A 16653-nucleotide genomic window follows, 5' to 3' on the forward strand; every position below is an offset into this window, starting at 1 on the left:
GGATCGAAACCATCCTCTGCTAATTTTGCTTGATTTTCCTTCCAAGGACCAAGCTGTCATTTCCACACTGCCAGAAAGGAAAAGCGCAAGCTTGTGCCAGCTATGTGAAAAAAGACTTCTCAACTATCTATGTCTGTGTAATACAAGAGTGTTCGTGAAAGGATCAACCCTGTACTTTGAAAGCAAAGACACACAACTATAACCATAAATGACTGGTGGGAGCTTCACACAACTTTCTGGGCATGCTTTGAATTTCATTCTTCCCTTTTTTTCTGCTCTTATCTATCTCCTGGGCATTTCATGGAATGTTCTCTCTTTCTCTTCCCTGCTTTGCTTCCCATGCTGCCTATATATGCTGATTTCTACTATTTGTACTGTTGCTTTTCATTTCTTCTCTTCTGCACAACTTTGTCCTTGGTTTCAATCCCCAGTTCCTTACCCTCTGCAAAAAACGTTCTACTACTTCTCATGTTGGTATCTAAACCAAATGCACCATTGAAGCTGTTGCAAGATAGTCATTGATTTCGGCAACGTAATATTTAGAACCGAGAGCACACACATCGGAGGGCGTTGGTGGTATAGTGGTGAGCATAGCTGCTTCCCAAGCAGTTGACCCGGGTTCGATTCCAGGCCAACGCAGTGAAAATGCTAATATATTCTGCAAGCAGGATATATTTTAATGCAACATGTCACAAAATGGAAATTTCATGTACAGATTAATCAGCCATATATAAAAAAATAAACAAATACATAGGCAAACATCTCAATCGCACCTTCTGATACATTCATTGTCCTAATATATGATAAGTTTTATAAAGCAGAGTCACAACTCACATGTGCTGGTAATAAATATGTTACAGTGGGCAAACAATGGAAGGGGTGAGGCCCCACCAGACATTATAACTCCAACATCTCTATGTTAAAAAGCATTTCTAGGCAATATCTAGCCTCTGAAAAAAATATGCAAGATCCACCGATAAATCTGGCAAAAGTCCCTAACATTTTGTGCATACTTGTGCACTTACCAGAATGTAGAGCCACCTTGTAGCTGTCGAAGGTAATTGCTGCTCCCAAAATGTATTATCAGAAGGCAAGTTGAGAGGAATCCTAGAGGCAGATGTCCATGGAAAGAGCCGCTCACTGCCGCAGGAATGTTGGATGCTTCAAATTCGCAGAGTTTCCTGTCCAACGTCCACAACGCTCCCAAACGCTCCCAAACGCTCAAAAGCCTCACACCGGGCAAGCCCTCACCGGGTAGATCTCTGGCTCCCAGGTAAAGCCAAATCCTGAGCATGCTAGTGCTAGGATCACAGAGAGAGAGAGAGAGAGGGTTCAAGACCTGCTGTCTTGATAAAGGTCTGAAACGGCTAGTGCCTAAGAGTGTCTGACTTTCAGTTATGACTGATTGTGAGAGGGGAAGATGAAGTTTTTCTGCACCCAGCATGCCTTGCAATATACTTATGCAAATGAGGTGAGAGCCGGACCAATCCCACGCTACTCTGCTTAATGCTCCCTATCTGCATAAAAAGAACACTTTCACTACAGAGCAGAGTGGCGCAGCAGAAGCGTGCTGGGCCCATAACCCAGAGGTCGATGGATCGAAACCATTCTCTGCTAATTTTGCTTGATTTTCCTTCCAAGGACCAAGCTGTCTTTTCCACGCTGACAGCAAGGAAAAGCACAAGCTTGTGCCAGCTATGTGAGAAAAGACTTCTCAAATATCTGTGTCTGCTGAAATACAAGAGAGGGATCGTCAAAGGATCCACCCTGTACTTTGAAAGTAAAGACACACAATAATAAGCATAAATGACTGGTGGGACCTTCAAACACTTTTATGGGCAGGCTTTGAATTTCATTCTTCCCTTTTTGTTCTGCTCTTATCTATCTCCTGGGCAATTAATTGAATGTTCTGCATTTCTCTTCCCTGTTTTGCTTCCCATGCTGCCTCTATATATTCTTATCTATTATTTGTAATGCAGCTTTCCATTCTTCTCTTCTGCACAGCTTTGTCCTTGGTTTCAATCCCAGTTCCTTACCCTCTGCAAAAAACTTTCTATTGCTTTTCATGTTGGTATCTAAACCAAATGCACCATTCAAGCTGGTGCAAGATAGTCATTGAACTCAGGGTCCTAATGTTTAGAACCGAGAGCACACAGATCAGAGGGCGTTGGTGGTATAGTGGTGAGCATAGCTGCCTTCCAAGCAGTTGACCCGGGTTCGATTCCCGGCCAACGCAGTACAAATACTAATATATTCTGCAAGCAGGATATATTTTAATGCAACATGTCACAAAATGGAAATATAATGAACAGATTAATCAGCCGTTATATAAAAAATAAACAAATATGTAGGCAAGCATCTCAATCGCCCCTTCTGCTATATTCATTGTCCTAATATATGATAAGTTTCATAAAGCAGAGTCACCACTCACATGTGCTGATAAAAAATATTTACAGTGGGCAGACAATGAAAGGGCTGAGGCCCGACCACACATTATAACTCCAGCATCTCTATGTTAAAAAGCATTTCCTAGGCAATATCTAGCCTCTGAAAACAATATGCAAGATCCATCGATAAATCTGGCAAAAGTCGCCAACATTTTGTGCATACTTGTGCCCTCACCTGAATGTAGCGCCACCTTGTAGACGTCGGAGGTAACTGCAGCTCAAAAAATGTTTCATCAGAGGGCAAGTTTAGAGGAATCCAAAAGGCAGATGTCCATGGAAAGATCCTCCGACTGCAGCAGGAAGGTTGGATGCTTCAAATTTACACAGTTTCCAGTCCAACGTCCTCTCATGTACCGAACGCTCCCAAACGCTCAAAAGCCTTACACCGGGCAAGCCCTCACCGGGTAGATCTCTGGCTCCCAGGTAAAGCCAAATCCTGAGCATGCTAGCACTAGGATCACAGAGAGAGAGACAGAGAGCGTCGGAGAGCTGCTGTCTTGATAAAGGCCTGAAACGGCTAGTGCCTAAGAGTGTCTGGACTTTCAGTTATGACTGATTGTGAGAGGGGAAGATGACGATTTTCTGCACCCAGCATGCCTTGCGATATAATTAGGCAAATGAGGTGAGAGCCCGACCAATCCCACTTCACTCCTATGAATGCCTCCTCATCTGCATAAAGAGAACACTTTCACAAACGAGCAGAGTGGCGCAGCGGAAGCGTGCTGGGCCCATAACCCAGAGGTCGATGGATCGAAACCATCCTCTGCTAATTTTGCTTGATTTTCCTTCCAAGGACCAAGCTGTCATTTCCACACTGCCAGAAAGGAAAAGCGCAAGCTTGTGCCAGCTATGTGAAAAAAGACTTCTCAACTATCTATGTCTGTGTAATACAAGAGTGTTCGTGAAAGGATCAACCCTGTACTTTGAAAGCAAAGACATACAACTATAACCATAAATGACTGGTGGGAGCTTCACACAACTTTCTGGGCATGCTTTGAATTTCATTCTTCCCTTTTTTTCTGCTCTTATCTATCTCCTGGGCATTTCATGGAATGTTCTCTCTTTCTCTTCCCTGCTTTGCTTCCCATGCTGCCTATATATGCTGATTTCTACTATTTGTACTGTTGCTTTTCATTTCTTCTCTTCTGCACAACTTTGTCCTTGGTTTCAATCCCCAGTTCCTTACCCTCTGCAAAAAACGTTCTACTACTTCTCATGTTGGTATCTAAACCAAATGCACCATTGAAGCTGTTGCAAGATAGTCATTGATTTCGGCCACGTAATATTTAGAACCGAGAGCACACACATCGGAGGGCGTTGGTGGTATAGTGGTGAGCATAGCTGCTTCCCAAGCAGTTGACCCGGGTTCGATTCCCGGCCAACGCAGTGAAAATGCTAATATATTCTGCAAGCAGGATATATTTTAATGCAACATGTCACAAAATGGAAATTTCATGTACAGATTAATCAGCCATATATAAAAAAATAAACAAATACATAGGCAAACATCTCAATCGCACCTTCTGATACATTCATTGTCCTAATATATGATAAGTTTTATAAAGCAGAGTCACAACTCACATGTGCTGGTAATAAATATGTTACAGTGGGCAAACAATGGAAGGGGTGAGGCCCCACCAGACATTATAACTCCAACATCTCTATGTTAAAAAGCATTTCTAGGCAATATCTAGCCTCTGAAAAAAATATGCAAGATCCACCGATAAATCTGGCAAAAGTCCCTAACATTTTGTGCATACTTGTGCACTTACCAGAATGTAGAGCCACCTTGTAGCTGTCGAAGGTAATTGCTGCTCCCAAAATGTTTTATCAGAAGGCAAGTTGAGAGGAATCCTAGAGGCAGATGTCCATGGAAAGAGCCGCTCACTGCAGCAGGAATGTTGGATGCTTCAAATTCGCAGAGTTTCCTGTCCAACGTCCACAACGCTCCCAAACGCTCCCAAACGCTCAAAAGCCTCACACCGGGCAAGCCCTCACCGGGTAGATCTCTGGCTCCCAGGTAAAGCCAAATCCTGAGCATGCTAGTGCTAGGATCACAGAGAGAGAGAGAGAGAGAGAGAGGGTTCAAGACCTGCTGTCTTGATAAAGGTCTGAAACGGCTAGTGCCTAAGAGTGTCTGACTTTCAGTTATGACTGATTGTGAGAGGGGAAGATGAAGTTTTTCTGCACCCAGCATGCCTTGCAATATACTTATGCAAATGAGGTGAGAGCCGGACCAATCCCACGCTACTCTGCTTAATGCTCCCTATCTGCATAAAAAGAACACTTTCACTACAGAGCAGAGTGGCGCAGCGGAAGCGTGCTGGGCCCATAACCCAGAGGTCGATGGATCGAAACCATTCTCTGCTAATTTTGCTTGATTTTCCTTCCAAGGACCAAGCTGTCTTTTCCACGCTGACAGCAAGAAAAAGCACAAGCTTGTGCCAGCTATGTGAGAAAAGACTTCTCAAATATCTGTGTCTGCTGAAATACAAGAGAGGGATCGTCAAAGGATCCACCCTGTACTTTGAAAGTAAAGACACACAATAATAAGCATAAATGACTGGTGGGACCTTCAAACACTTTTATGGGCAGGCTTTGAATTTCATTCTTCCCTTTTTGTTCTGCTCTTATCTATCTCCTGGGCAATTAATTGAATGTTCTGCATTTCTCTTCCCTGTTTTGCTTCCCATGCTGCCTCTATATATTCTTATCTATTATTTGTAATGCAGCTTTCCATTCTTCTCTTCTGCACAGCTTTGTCCTTGGTTTCAATCCCAGTTCCTTACCCTCTGCAAAAAACTTTCTATTGCTTTTCATGTTGGTATCTAAACCAAATGCACCATTCAAGCTGGTGCAAGATAGTCATTGAACTCAGGGTCCTAATGTTTAGAACCGAGAGCACACAGATCAGAGGGCGTTGGTGGTATAGTGGTGAGCATAGCTGCCTTCCAAGTAGTTGACCCGGGTTCGATTCCCGGCCAACGCAGTACAAATACTAATATATTCTGCAAGCAGGATATATTTTAATGCAACATGTCACAAAATGGAAATATAATGAACAGATTAATCAGCCGTTATATAAAAAATAAAAAAATATGTAGGCAAGCATCTCAATCGCCCCTTCTGCTTTATTCATTGTCCTAATATATGATAAGTTTCATAAAGCAGAGTCACCACTCACATGTGCTGATAAAAAATATTTACAGTGGGCAGACAATGAAAGGGCTGAGGCCCGACCACACATTATAACTCCAGCATCTCTATGTTAAAAAGCATTTCCTAGGCAATATCTAGCCTCTGAAAACAATATGCAAGATCCATCGATAAATCTGGCAAAAGTCGCCAACATTTTGTGCATACTTGTGCCCTCACCTGAATGTAGCGCCACCTTGTAGACGTCGGAGGTAACTGCAGCTCAAAAAATGTTTCATCAGAGGGCAAGTTTAGAGGAATCCAAAAGGCAGATGTCCATGGAAAGATCCTCCGACTGCAGCAGGAAGGTTGGATGCTTCAAATTTACACAGTTTCCAGTCCAACGTCCTCTCATGTACCGAACGCTCCCAAACGCTCAAAAGCCTTACACCGGGCAAGCCCTCACCGGGTAGATCTCTGGCTCCCAGGTAAAGCCAAATCCTGAGCATGCTAGCACTAGGATCACAGAGAGAGAGACAGAGAGTGTCGGAGAGCTGCTGTCTTGATAAAGGCCTGAAACGGCTAGTGCCTAAGAGGGTCTGGACTTTCAGTTATGACTGATTGTGAGAGGGGAAGATGAAGATTTTCTGCACCCAGCATGCCTTGCGATATAATTAGGCAAATGAGGTGAGAGCCCGACCAATCCCACTTCACTCCTATGAATGCCTCCTCATCTGCATAAAGAGAACACTTTCACAAACGAGCAGAGTGGCGCAGCGGAAGCGTGCTGGGCCCATAACCCAGAGGTCGACGGATCGAAACCATCCTCTGCTAATTTTGCTTGATTTTCCTTCCAAGGACCAAGCTGTCATTTCCACACTGCCAGAAAGGAAAAGCGCAAGCTTGTGCCAGCTATGTGAAAAAAGACTTCTCAACTATCTATGTCTGTGTAATACAAGAGTGTTCGTGAAAGGATCAACCCTGTACTTTGAAAGCAAAGACACACAACTATAACCATAAATGACTGGTGGGAGCTTCACACAACTTTCTGGGCATGCTTTGAATTTCATTCTTCCCTTTTTTTCTGCTCTTATCTATCTCCTGGGCATTTCATGGAATGTTCTCTCTTTCTCTTCCCTGCTTTGCTTCCCATGCTGCCTATATATGCTGATTTCTACTATTTGTACTGTTGCTTTTCATTTCTTCTCTTCTGCACAACTTTGTCCTTGGTTTCAATCCCCAGTTCCTTACCCTCTGCAAAAAACGTTCTACTACTTCTCATGTTGGTATCTAAACCAAATGCACCATTGAAGCTGTTGCAAGATAGTCATTGATTTCGGCAACGTAATATTTAGAACCGAGAGCACACACATCGGAGGGCGTTGGTGGTATAGTGGTGAGCATAGCTGCTTCCCAAGCAGTTGACCCGGGTTCGATTCCAGGCCAACGCAGTGAAAATGCTAATATATTCTGCAAGCAGGATATATTTTAATGCAACATGTCACAAAATGGAAATTTCATGTACAGATTAATCAGCCATATATAAAAAAATAAACAAATACATAGGCAAACATCTCAATCGCACCTTCTGATACATTCATTGTCCTAATATATGATAAGTTTTATAAAGCAGAGTCACAACTCACATGTGCTGGTAATAAATATGTTACAGTGGGCAAACAATGGAAGGGGTGAGGCCCCACCAGACATTATAACTCCAACATCTCTATGTTAAAAAGCATTTCTAGGCAATATCTAGCCTCTGAAAAAAATATGCAAGATCCACCGATAAATCTGGCAAAAGTCCCTAACATTTTGTGCATACTTGTGCACTTACCAGAATGTAGAGCCACCTTGTAGCTGTCGAAGGTAATTGCTGCTCCCAAAATGTATTATCAGAAGGCAAGTTGAGAGGAATCCTAGAGGCAGATGTCCATGGAAAGAGCCGCTCACTGCCGCAGGAATGTTGGATGCTTCAAATTCGCAGAGTTTCCTGTCCAACGTCCACAACGCTCCCAAACGCTCCCAAACGCTCAAAAGCCTCACACCGGGCAAGCCCTCACCGGGTAGATCTCTGGCTCCCAGGTAAAGCCAAATCCTGAGCATGCTAGTGCTAGGATCACAGAGAGAGAGAGAGAGAGGGTTCAAGACCTGCTGTCTTGATAAAGGTCTGAAACGGCTAGTGCCTAAGAGTGTCTGACTTTCAGTTATGACTGATTGTGAGAGGGGAAGATGAAGTTTTTCTGCACCCAGCATGCCTTGCAATATACTTATGCAAATGAGGTGAGAGCCGGACCAATCCCACGCTACTCTGCTTAATGCTCCCTATCTGCATAAAAAGAACACTTTCACAACAGAGCAGAGTGGCGCAGCGGAAGCGTGCTGGGCCCATAACCCAGAGGTCGATGGATCGAAACCATCCTCTGCTAATTTTGCTTGATTTTCCTTCCAAGGACCAAGCTGTCTTTTCCACGCTGACAGCAAGGAAAAGCACAAGCTTGTGCCAGCTATGTGAGAAAAGACTTCTCAAATATCTGTGTCTGCTGAAATACAAGAGAGGGATCGTCAAAGGATCCACCCTGTACTTTGAAAGTAAAGACACACAATAATAAGCATAAATGACTGGTGGGACCTTCAAACACTTTTATGGGCAGGCTTTGAATTTCATTCTTCCCTTTTTGTTCTGCTCTTATCTATCTCCTGGGCAATTAATTGAATGTTCTGTATTTCTCTTCCCTGTTTTGCTTCCCATGCTGCCTCTATATATTCTTATCTATTATTTGTAATGCAGCTTTCCATTCTTCTCTTCTGCACAGCTTTGTCCTTGGTTTCAATCCCAGTTCCTTACCCTCTGCAAAAAACTTTCTATTGCTTTTCATGTTGGTATCTAAACCAAATGCACCATTCAAGCTGGTGCAAGATAGTCATTGAACTCAGGGTCCTAATGTTTAGAACCGAGAGCACACAGATCAGAGGGCGTTGGTGGTATAGTGGTGAGCATAGCTGCCTTCCAAGCAGTTGACCCGGGTTCGATTCCCGGCCAACGCAGTACAAATACTAATATATTCTGCAAGCAGGATATATTTTAATGCAACATGTCACAAAATGGAAATATAAGGAACAGATTAATCAGCCGTTATATAAAAAATAAACAAATATGTAGGCAAGCATCTCAATCGCCCCTTCTGCTATATTCATTGTCCTAATATATGATAAGTTTCATAAAGCAGAGTCACCACTCACATGTGCTGATAAAAAATATTTACAGTGGGCAGACAATGAAAGGGCTGAGGCCCGACCACACATTATAACTCCAGCATCTCTATGTTAAAAAGCATTTCCTAGGCAATATCTAGCCTCTGAAAACAATATGCAAGATCCATCGATAAATCTGGCAAAAGTCGCCAACATTTTGTGCATACTTGTGCCCTCACCTGAATGTAGCGCCACCTTGTAGACGTCGGAGGTAACTGCAGCTCAAAAAATGTTTCATCAGAGGGCAAGTTTAGAGGAATCCAAAAGGCAGATGTCCATGGAAAGATCCTCCGACTGCAGCAGGAAGGTTGGATGCTTCAAATTTACACAGTTTCCAGTCCAACGTCCTCTCATGTACCGAACGCTCCCAAAAGCTCAAAAGCCTTACACCGGGCAAGCCCTCACCGGGTAGATCTCTGGCTCCCAGGTAAAGCCAAATCCTGAGCATGCTAGCACTAGGATCACAGAGAGAGAGACAGAGAGCGTCGGAGAGCTGCTGTCTTGATAAAGGCCTGAAACGGCTAGTGCCTAAGAGGGTCTGGACTTTCAGTTATGACTGATTGTGAGAGGGGAAGATGAAGATTTTCTGCACCCAGCATGCCTTGCGATATAATTAGGCAAATGAGGTGAGAGCCCGACCAATCCCACTTCACTCCTATGAATGCCTCCTCATCTGCATAAAGAGAACACTTTCACAAACGAGCAGAGTGGCGCAGCGGAAGCGTGCTGGGCCCATAACCCAGAGGTCGATGGATCGAAACCATCCTCTGCTAATTTTGCTTGATTTTCCTTCCAAGGACCAAGCTGTCATTTCCACACTGCCAGAAAGGAAAAGCGCAAGCTTGTGCCAGCTATGTGAAAAAAGACTTCTCAACTATCTATGTCTGTGTAATACAAGAGTGTTCGTGAAAGGATCAACCCTGTACTTTGAAAGCAAAGACACACAACTATAACCATAAATGACTGGTGGGAGCTTCACACAACTTTCTGGGCATGCTTTGAATTGCATTCTTCCCTTTTTTTCTGCTCTTATCTATCTCCTGGGCATTTCATGGAATGTTCTCTCTTTCTCTTCCCTGCTTTGCTTCCTATGCTGCCTATATATGCTGATTTCTACTATTTGTACTGTTGCTTTTCATTTCTTCTCTTCTGCACAACTTTGTCCTTGGTTTCAATCCCCAGTTCCTTACCCTCTGCAAAAAACGTTCTACTACTTCTCATGTTGGTATCTAAACCAAATGCACCATTGAAGCTGTTGCAAGATAGTCATTGATTTCGGCAACGTAATATTTAGAACCGAGAGCACACACATCAGAGGGCGTTGGTGGTATAGTGGTGAGCATAGCTGCTTCCCAAGCAGTTGACCCGGGTTCGATTCCCGGCCAACGCAGTGAAAATGCTTATATATTCTGCAAGCAGGATATATTTTAATGCAACATGTCACAAAATGGAAATTTCATGTACAGATTAATCAGCCATATATAAAAAAATAAACAAATACATAGGCAAACATCTCAATCGCACCTTCTGATACATTCATTGTCCTAATATATGATAAGTTTTATAAAGCAGAGTCACAACTCACATGTGCTGGTAATAAATATGTTACAGTGGGCAAACAATGGAAGGGGTGAGGCCCCACCAGACATTATAACTCCAACATCTCTATGTTAAAAAGCATTTCTAGGCAATATCTAGCCTCTGAAAAAAATATGCAAGATCCACCGTTAATCTGGCAAAAGTCCCTAACATTTTGTGCATACTTGTGCACTTACCAGAATGTAGAGCCACCTTGTAGCTGTCGAAGGTAATTGCTGCTCCCAAAATGTTTTATCAGAAGGCAAGTTGAGAGGAATCCTAGAGGCAGATGTCCATGGAAAGAGCCGCTCACTGCAGCAGGAATGTTGGATGCTTCAAATTCGCAGAGTTTCCTGTCCAACGTCCACTCACGTCCCGAACGGTCCCAAACGCTCAAAAGCCTCACACCGGGCAAGCCCTCACCGGGTAGATCTCTGGCTCCCAGGTAAAGCCAAATCCTGAGCATGCTAGTGCTAGGATCACAGAGAGAGAGAGAGAGAGAGAGAGAGAGAGAGGGTTCAAGACCTGCTGTCTTGATAAAGGTCTGAAACGGCTAGTGCCTAAGAGTGTCTGACTTTCAGTTATGACTGATTGTGAGAGGGGAAGATGAAGTTTTTCTGCACCCAGCATGCCTTGCAATATACTTATGCAAATGAGGTGAGAGCCGGACCAATCCCACGCTACTCTGCTTAATGCTCCCTATCTGCATAAAAAGAACACTTTCACTACAGAGCAGAGTGGCGCAGCGGAAGCGTGCTGGGCCCATAACCCAGAGGTCGATGGATCGAAACCATTCTCTGCTAATTTTGCTTGATTTTCCTTCCAAGGACCAAGCTGTCTTTTCCACGCTGACAGCAAGGAAAAGCACAAGCTTGTGCCAGCTATGTGAGAAAAGACTTCTCAAATATCTGTGTCTGCTTAAATACAAGAGAGGGATCGTCAAAGGATCCACCCTGTACTTTGAAAGTAAAGACACACAATAATAAGCATAAATGACTGGTGGGACCTTCAAACACTTTTATGGGCAGGCTTTGAATTTCATTCTTCCCTTTTTGTTCTGCTCTTATCTATCTCCTGGGCAATTAATTGAATGTTCTGCATTTCTCTTCCCTGTTTTGCTTCCCATGCTGCCTCTATATATTCTTATCTATTATTTGTAATGCAGCTTTCCATTCTTCTCTTCTGCACAGCTTTGTCCTTGGTTTCAATCCCAGTTCCTTACCCTCTGCAAAAAACTTTCTATTGCTTTTCATGTTGGTATCTAAACCAAATGCACCATTCAAGCTGGTGCAAGATAGTCATTGAACTCAGGGTCCTAATGTTTAGAACCGAGAGCACACAGATCAGAGGGCGTTGGTGGTATAGTGGTGAGCATAGCTGCCTTCCAAGCAGTTGACCCGGGTTCGATTCCCGGCCAACGCAGTACAAATACTAATATATTCTGCAAGCAGGATATATTTTAATGCAACATGTCACAAAATGGAAATATAAGGAACAGATTAATCAGCCGTTATATAAAAAATAAACAAATATGTAGGCAAGCATCTCAATCGCCCCTTCTGCTATATTCATTGTCCTAATATATGATAAGTTTCATAAAGCAGAGTCACCACTCACATGTGCTGATAAAAAATATTTACAGTGGGCAGACAATGAAAGGGCTGAGGCCCGACCACACATTATAACTCCAGCATCTCTATGTTAAAAAGCATTTCCTAGGCAATATCTAGCCTCTGAAAACAATATGCAAGATCCATCGATAAATCTGGCAAAAGTCGCCAACATTTTGTGCATACTTGTGCCCTCACCTGAATGTAGCGCCACCTTGTAGACGTCGGAGGTAACTGCAGCTCAAAAAATGTTTCATCAGAGGGCAAGTTTAGAGGAATCCAAAAGGCAGATGTCCATGGAAAGATCCTCCGACTGCAGCAGGAAGGTTGGATGCTTCAAATTTACACAGTTTCCAGTCCAACGTCCTCTCATGTACCGAACGCTCCCAAACGCTCAAAAGCCTTACACCGGGCAAGCCCTCACCGGGTAGATCTCTGGCTCCCAGGTAAAGCCAAATCCTGAGCATGCTAGCACTAGGATCACAGAGAGAGAGACAGAGAGCGTCGGAGAGCTGCTGTCTTGATAAAGGCCTGAAACGGCTAGTGCCTAAGAGGGTCTGGACTTTCAGTTATGACTGATTGTGAGAGGGGAAGATGAAGATTTTCTGCACCCAGCATGCCTTGCGATATAATTAGGCAAATGAGGTGAGAGCCCGACCAATCCCACTTCACTCCTATGAATGCCTCCTCATCTGCATAAAGAGAACACTTTCACAAACGAGCAGAGTGGCGCAGCGGAAGCGTGCTGGGCCCATAACCCAGAGGTCGATGGATCGAAACCATCCTCTGCTAATTTTGCTTGATTTTCCTTCCAAGGACCAAGCTGTCATTTCCACACTGCCAGAAAGGAAAAGCGCAAGCTTGTGCCAGCTATGTGAAAAAAGACTTCTCAACTATCTATGTCTGTGTAATACAAGAGTGTTCGTGAAAGGATCAACCCTGTACTTTGAAAGCAAAGACACACAACTATAACCATAAATGACTGGTGGGAGCTTCACACAACTTTCTGGGCATGCTTTGAATTGCATTCTTCCCTTTTTTTCTGCTCTTATCTATCTCCTGGGCATTTCATGGAATGTTCTCTCTTTCTCTTCCCTGCTTTGCTTCCTATGCTGCCTATATATGCTGATTTCTACTATTTGTACTGTTGCTTTTCATTTCTTCTCTTCTGCACAACTTTGTCCTTGGTTTCAATCCCCAGTTCCTTACCCTCTGCAAAAAACGTTCTACTACTTCTCATGTTGGTATCTAAACCAAATGCACCATTGAAGCTGTTGCAAGATAGTCATTGATTTCGGCAACGTAATATTTAGAACCGAGAGCACACACATCAGAGGGCGTTGGTGGTATAGTGGTGAGCATAGCTGCTTCCCAAGCAGTTGACCCGGGTTCGATTCCCGGCCAACGCAGTGAAAATGCTTATATATTCTGCAAGCAGGATATATTTTAATGCAACATGTCACAAAATGGAAATTTCATGTACAGATTAATCAGCCATATATAAAAAAATAAACAAATACATAGGCAAACATCTCAATCGCACCTTCTGATACATTCATTGTCCTAATATATGATAAGTTTTATAAAGCAGAGTCACAACTCACATGTGCTGGTAATAAATATGTTACAGTGGGCAAACAATGGAAGGGGTGAGGCCCCACCAGACATTATAACTCCAACATCTCTATGTTAAAAAGCATTTCTAGGCAATATCTAGCCTCTGAAAAAAATATGCAAGATCCACCGATAAATCTGGCAAAAGTCCCTAACATTTTGTGCATACTTGTGCACTTACCAGAATGTAGAGCCACCTTGTAGCTGTCGAAGGTAATTGCTGCTCCCAAAATGTTTTATCAGAAGGCAAGTTGAGAGGAATCCTAGAGGCAGATGTCCATGGAAAGAGCCGCTCACTGCAGCAGGAATGTTGGATGCTTCAAATTCGCAGAGTTTCCTGTCCAACGTCCACTAACGTCCCGAACGCTCCCAAACGCTCAAAAGCCTCACACCGGGCAAGCCCTCACCGGGTAGATCTCTGGCTCCCAGGTAAAGCCAAATCCTGAGCATGCTAGTGCTAGGATCACAGAGAGAGAGAGAGAGAGAGAGAGAGAGAGGGTTCAAGACCTGCTGTCTTGATAAAGGTCTGAAACGGCTAGTGCCTAAGAGTGTCTGACTTTCAGTTATGACTGATTGTGAGAGGGGAAGATGAAGTTTTTCTGCACCCAGCATGCCTTGCAATATACTTATGCAAATGAGGTGAGAGCCGGACCAATCCCACGCTACTCTGCTTAATGCTCCCTATCTGCATAAAAAGAACACTTTCACTACAGAGCAGAGTGGCGCAGCGGAAGCGTGCTGGGCCCATAACCCAGAGGTCGATGGATCGAAACCATTCTCTGCTAATTTTGCTTGATTTTCCTTCCAAGGACCAAGCTGTCTTTTCCACGCTGACAGCAAGGAAAAGCACAAGCTTGTGCCAGCTATGTGAGAAAAGACTTCTCAAATATCTGTGTCTGCTTAAATACAAGAGAGGGATCGTCAAAGGATCCACCCTGTACTTTGAAAGTAAAGACACACAATAATAAGCATAAATGACTGGTGGGACCTTCAAACACTTTTATGGGCAGGCTTTGAATTTCATTCTTCCCTTTTTGTTCTGCTCTTATCTATCTCCTGGGCAATTAATTGAATGTTCTGCATTTCTCTTCCCTGTTTTGCTTCCCATGCTGCCTCTATATATTCTTATCTATTATTTGTAATGCAGCTTTCCATTCTTCTCTTCTGCACAGCTTTGTCCTTGGTTTCAATCCCAGTTCCTTACCCTCTGCAAAAAACTTTCTATTGCTTTTCATGTTGGTATCTAAACCAAATGCACCATTCAAGCTGGTGCAAGATAGTCATTGAACTCAGGGTCCTAATGTTTAGAACCGAGAGCACACAGATCAGAGGGCGTTGGTGGTATAGTGGTGAGCATAGCTGCCTTCCAAGCAGTTGACCCGGGTTCGATTCCCGGCCAACGCAGTACAAATACTAATATATTCTGCAAGCAGGATATATTTTAATGCAACATGTCACAAAATGGAAATATAAGGAACAGATTAATCAGCCGTTATATAAAAAATAAACAAATATGTAGGCAAGCATCTCAATCGCCCCTTCTGCTATATTCATTGTCCTAATATATGATAAGTTTCATAAAGCAGAGTCACCACTCACATGTGCTGATAAAAAATATTTACAGTGGGCAGACAATGAAAGGGCTGAGGCCCGACCACACATTATAACTCCAGCATCTCTATGTTAAAAAGCATTTCCTAGGCAATATCTAGCCTCTGAAAACAATATGCAAGATCCATCGATAAATCTGGCAAAAGTCGCCAACATTTTGTGCATACTTGTGCCCTCACCTGAATGTAGCGCCACCTTGTAGACGTCGGAGGTAACTGCAGCTCAAAAAATGTTTCATCAGAGGGCAAGTTTAGAGGAATCCAAAAGGCAGATGTCCATGGAAAGATCCTCCGACTGCAGCAGGAAGGTTGGATGCTTCAAATTTACACAGTTTCCAGTCCAACGTCCTCTCATGTACCGAACGCTCCCAAACGCTCAAAAGCCTTACACCGGGCAAGCCCTCACCGGGTAGATCTCTGGCTCCCAGGTAAAGCCAAATCCTGAGCATGCTAGCACTAGGATCACAGAGAGAGAGACAGAGAGCGTCGGAGAGCTGCTGTCTTGATAAAGGCCTGAAACGGCTAGTGCCTAAGAGGGTCTGGACTTTCAGTTATGACTGATTGTGAGAGGGGAAGATGAAGATTTTCTGCACCCAGCATGCCTTGCGATATAATTAGGCAAATGAGGTGAGAGCCCGACCAATCCCACTTCACTCCTATGAATGCCTCCTCATCTGCATAAAGAGAACACTTTCACAAACGAGCAGAGTGGCGCAGCGGAAGCGTGCTGGGCCCATAACCCAGAGGTCGATGGATCGAAACCATCCTCTGCTAATTTTGCTTGATTTTCCTTCCAAGGACCAAGCTGTCATTTCCACACTGCCAGAAAGGAAAAGCGCAAGCTTGTGCCAGCTATGTGAAAAAAGACTTCTCAACTATCTATGTCTGTGTAATACAAGAGTGTTCGTGAAAGGATCAACCCTGTACTTTGAAAGCAAAGACACACAACTATAACCATAAATGACTGGTGGGAGCTTCACACAACTTTCTGGGCATGCTTTGAATTGCATTCTTCCCTTTTTTTCTGCTCTTATCTATCTCCTGGGCATTTCATGGAATGTTCTCTCTTTCTCTTCCCTGCTTTGCTTCCTATGCTGCCTATATATGCTGATTTCTACTATTTGTACTGTTGCTTTTCATTTCTTCTCTTCTGCACAACTTTGTCCTTGGTTTCAATCCCCAGTTCCTTACCCTCTGCAAAAAACGTTCTACTACTTCTCATGTTGGTATCTAAACCAAATGCACCATTGAAGCTGTTGCAAGATAGTCATTGATTTCGGCAACGTAATATTTAGAACCGAGAGCACACACATCAGAGGGCGTTGGTGGTATAGTGGTGAGCATAGCTGCTTCCCAAGCAGTTGACCCGGGTTCGATTCCCGGCCAACGCAGTGAAAATGCTTA

At 43.6% G+C, this 16653-nt stretch overlaps 9 non-coding genes across 9 annotated transcripts; all 9 read left to right on the top strand.

Annotated features, from left to right (window-relative positions):
- Window positions 1–2164: 2164 nt before the first annotated feature.
- Window positions 2165–2236, top strand: TRNAG-UCC (transfer RNA glycine (anticodon UCC)). The gene has a single exon. It is a non-coding gene; the product is annotated as a tRNA-Gly (tRNA).
- A 1525-nt stretch (window positions 2237–3761) lies between these two features.
- TRNAG-CCC (transfer RNA glycine (anticodon CCC)) lies at window positions 3762–3833 on the top strand. The gene has a single exon. It is a non-coding gene; the product is annotated as a tRNA-Gly (tRNA).
- A 1531-nt stretch (window positions 3834–5364) lies between these two features.
- TRNAG-UCC (transfer RNA glycine (anticodon UCC)) lies at window positions 5365–5436 on the top strand. Its single transcript has one exon. It is a non-coding gene; the product is annotated as a tRNA-Gly (tRNA).
- A 3122-nt stretch (window positions 5437–8558) lies between these two features.
- Window positions 8559–8630, top strand: TRNAG-UCC (transfer RNA glycine (anticodon UCC)). The gene has a single exon. It is a non-coding gene; the product is annotated as a tRNA-Gly (tRNA).
- A 1525-nt stretch (window positions 8631–10155) lies between these two features.
- On the top strand, window positions 10156–10227 carry TRNAG-CCC (transfer RNA glycine (anticodon CCC)). Its single transcript has one exon. It is a non-coding gene; the product is annotated as a tRNA-Gly (tRNA).
- Window positions 10228–11765: 1538 nt separating this feature from the next.
- On the top strand, window positions 11766–11837 carry TRNAG-UCC (transfer RNA glycine (anticodon UCC)). The gene has a single exon. It is a non-coding gene; the product is annotated as a tRNA-Gly (tRNA).
- A 1525-nt stretch (window positions 11838–13362) lies between these two features.
- On the top strand, window positions 13363–13434 carry TRNAG-CCC (transfer RNA glycine (anticodon CCC)). Its single transcript has one exon. It is a non-coding gene; the product is annotated as a tRNA-Gly (tRNA).
- A 1537-nt stretch (window positions 13435–14971) lies between these two features.
- TRNAG-UCC (transfer RNA glycine (anticodon UCC)) lies at window positions 14972–15043 on the top strand. Its single transcript has one exon. It is a non-coding gene; the product is annotated as a tRNA-Gly (tRNA).
- Window positions 15044–16568: 1525 nt separating this feature from the next.
- On the top strand, window positions 16569–16640 carry TRNAG-CCC (transfer RNA glycine (anticodon CCC)). Its single transcript has one exon. It is a non-coding gene; the product is annotated as a tRNA-Gly (tRNA).
- The last annotated feature ends 13 nt before the right edge of the window (window positions 16641–16653 follow it).

The sequence above is a fragment of the Lissotriton vulgaris genome, chromosome 2_1 (genome assembly GCF_964263255.1).
Source record: "Lissotriton vulgaris chromosome 2_1, aLisVul1.2, whole genome shotgun sequence".
NCBI lineage: Eukaryota > Metazoa > Chordata > Amphibia > Caudata > Salamandridae > Lissotriton > Lissotriton vulgaris.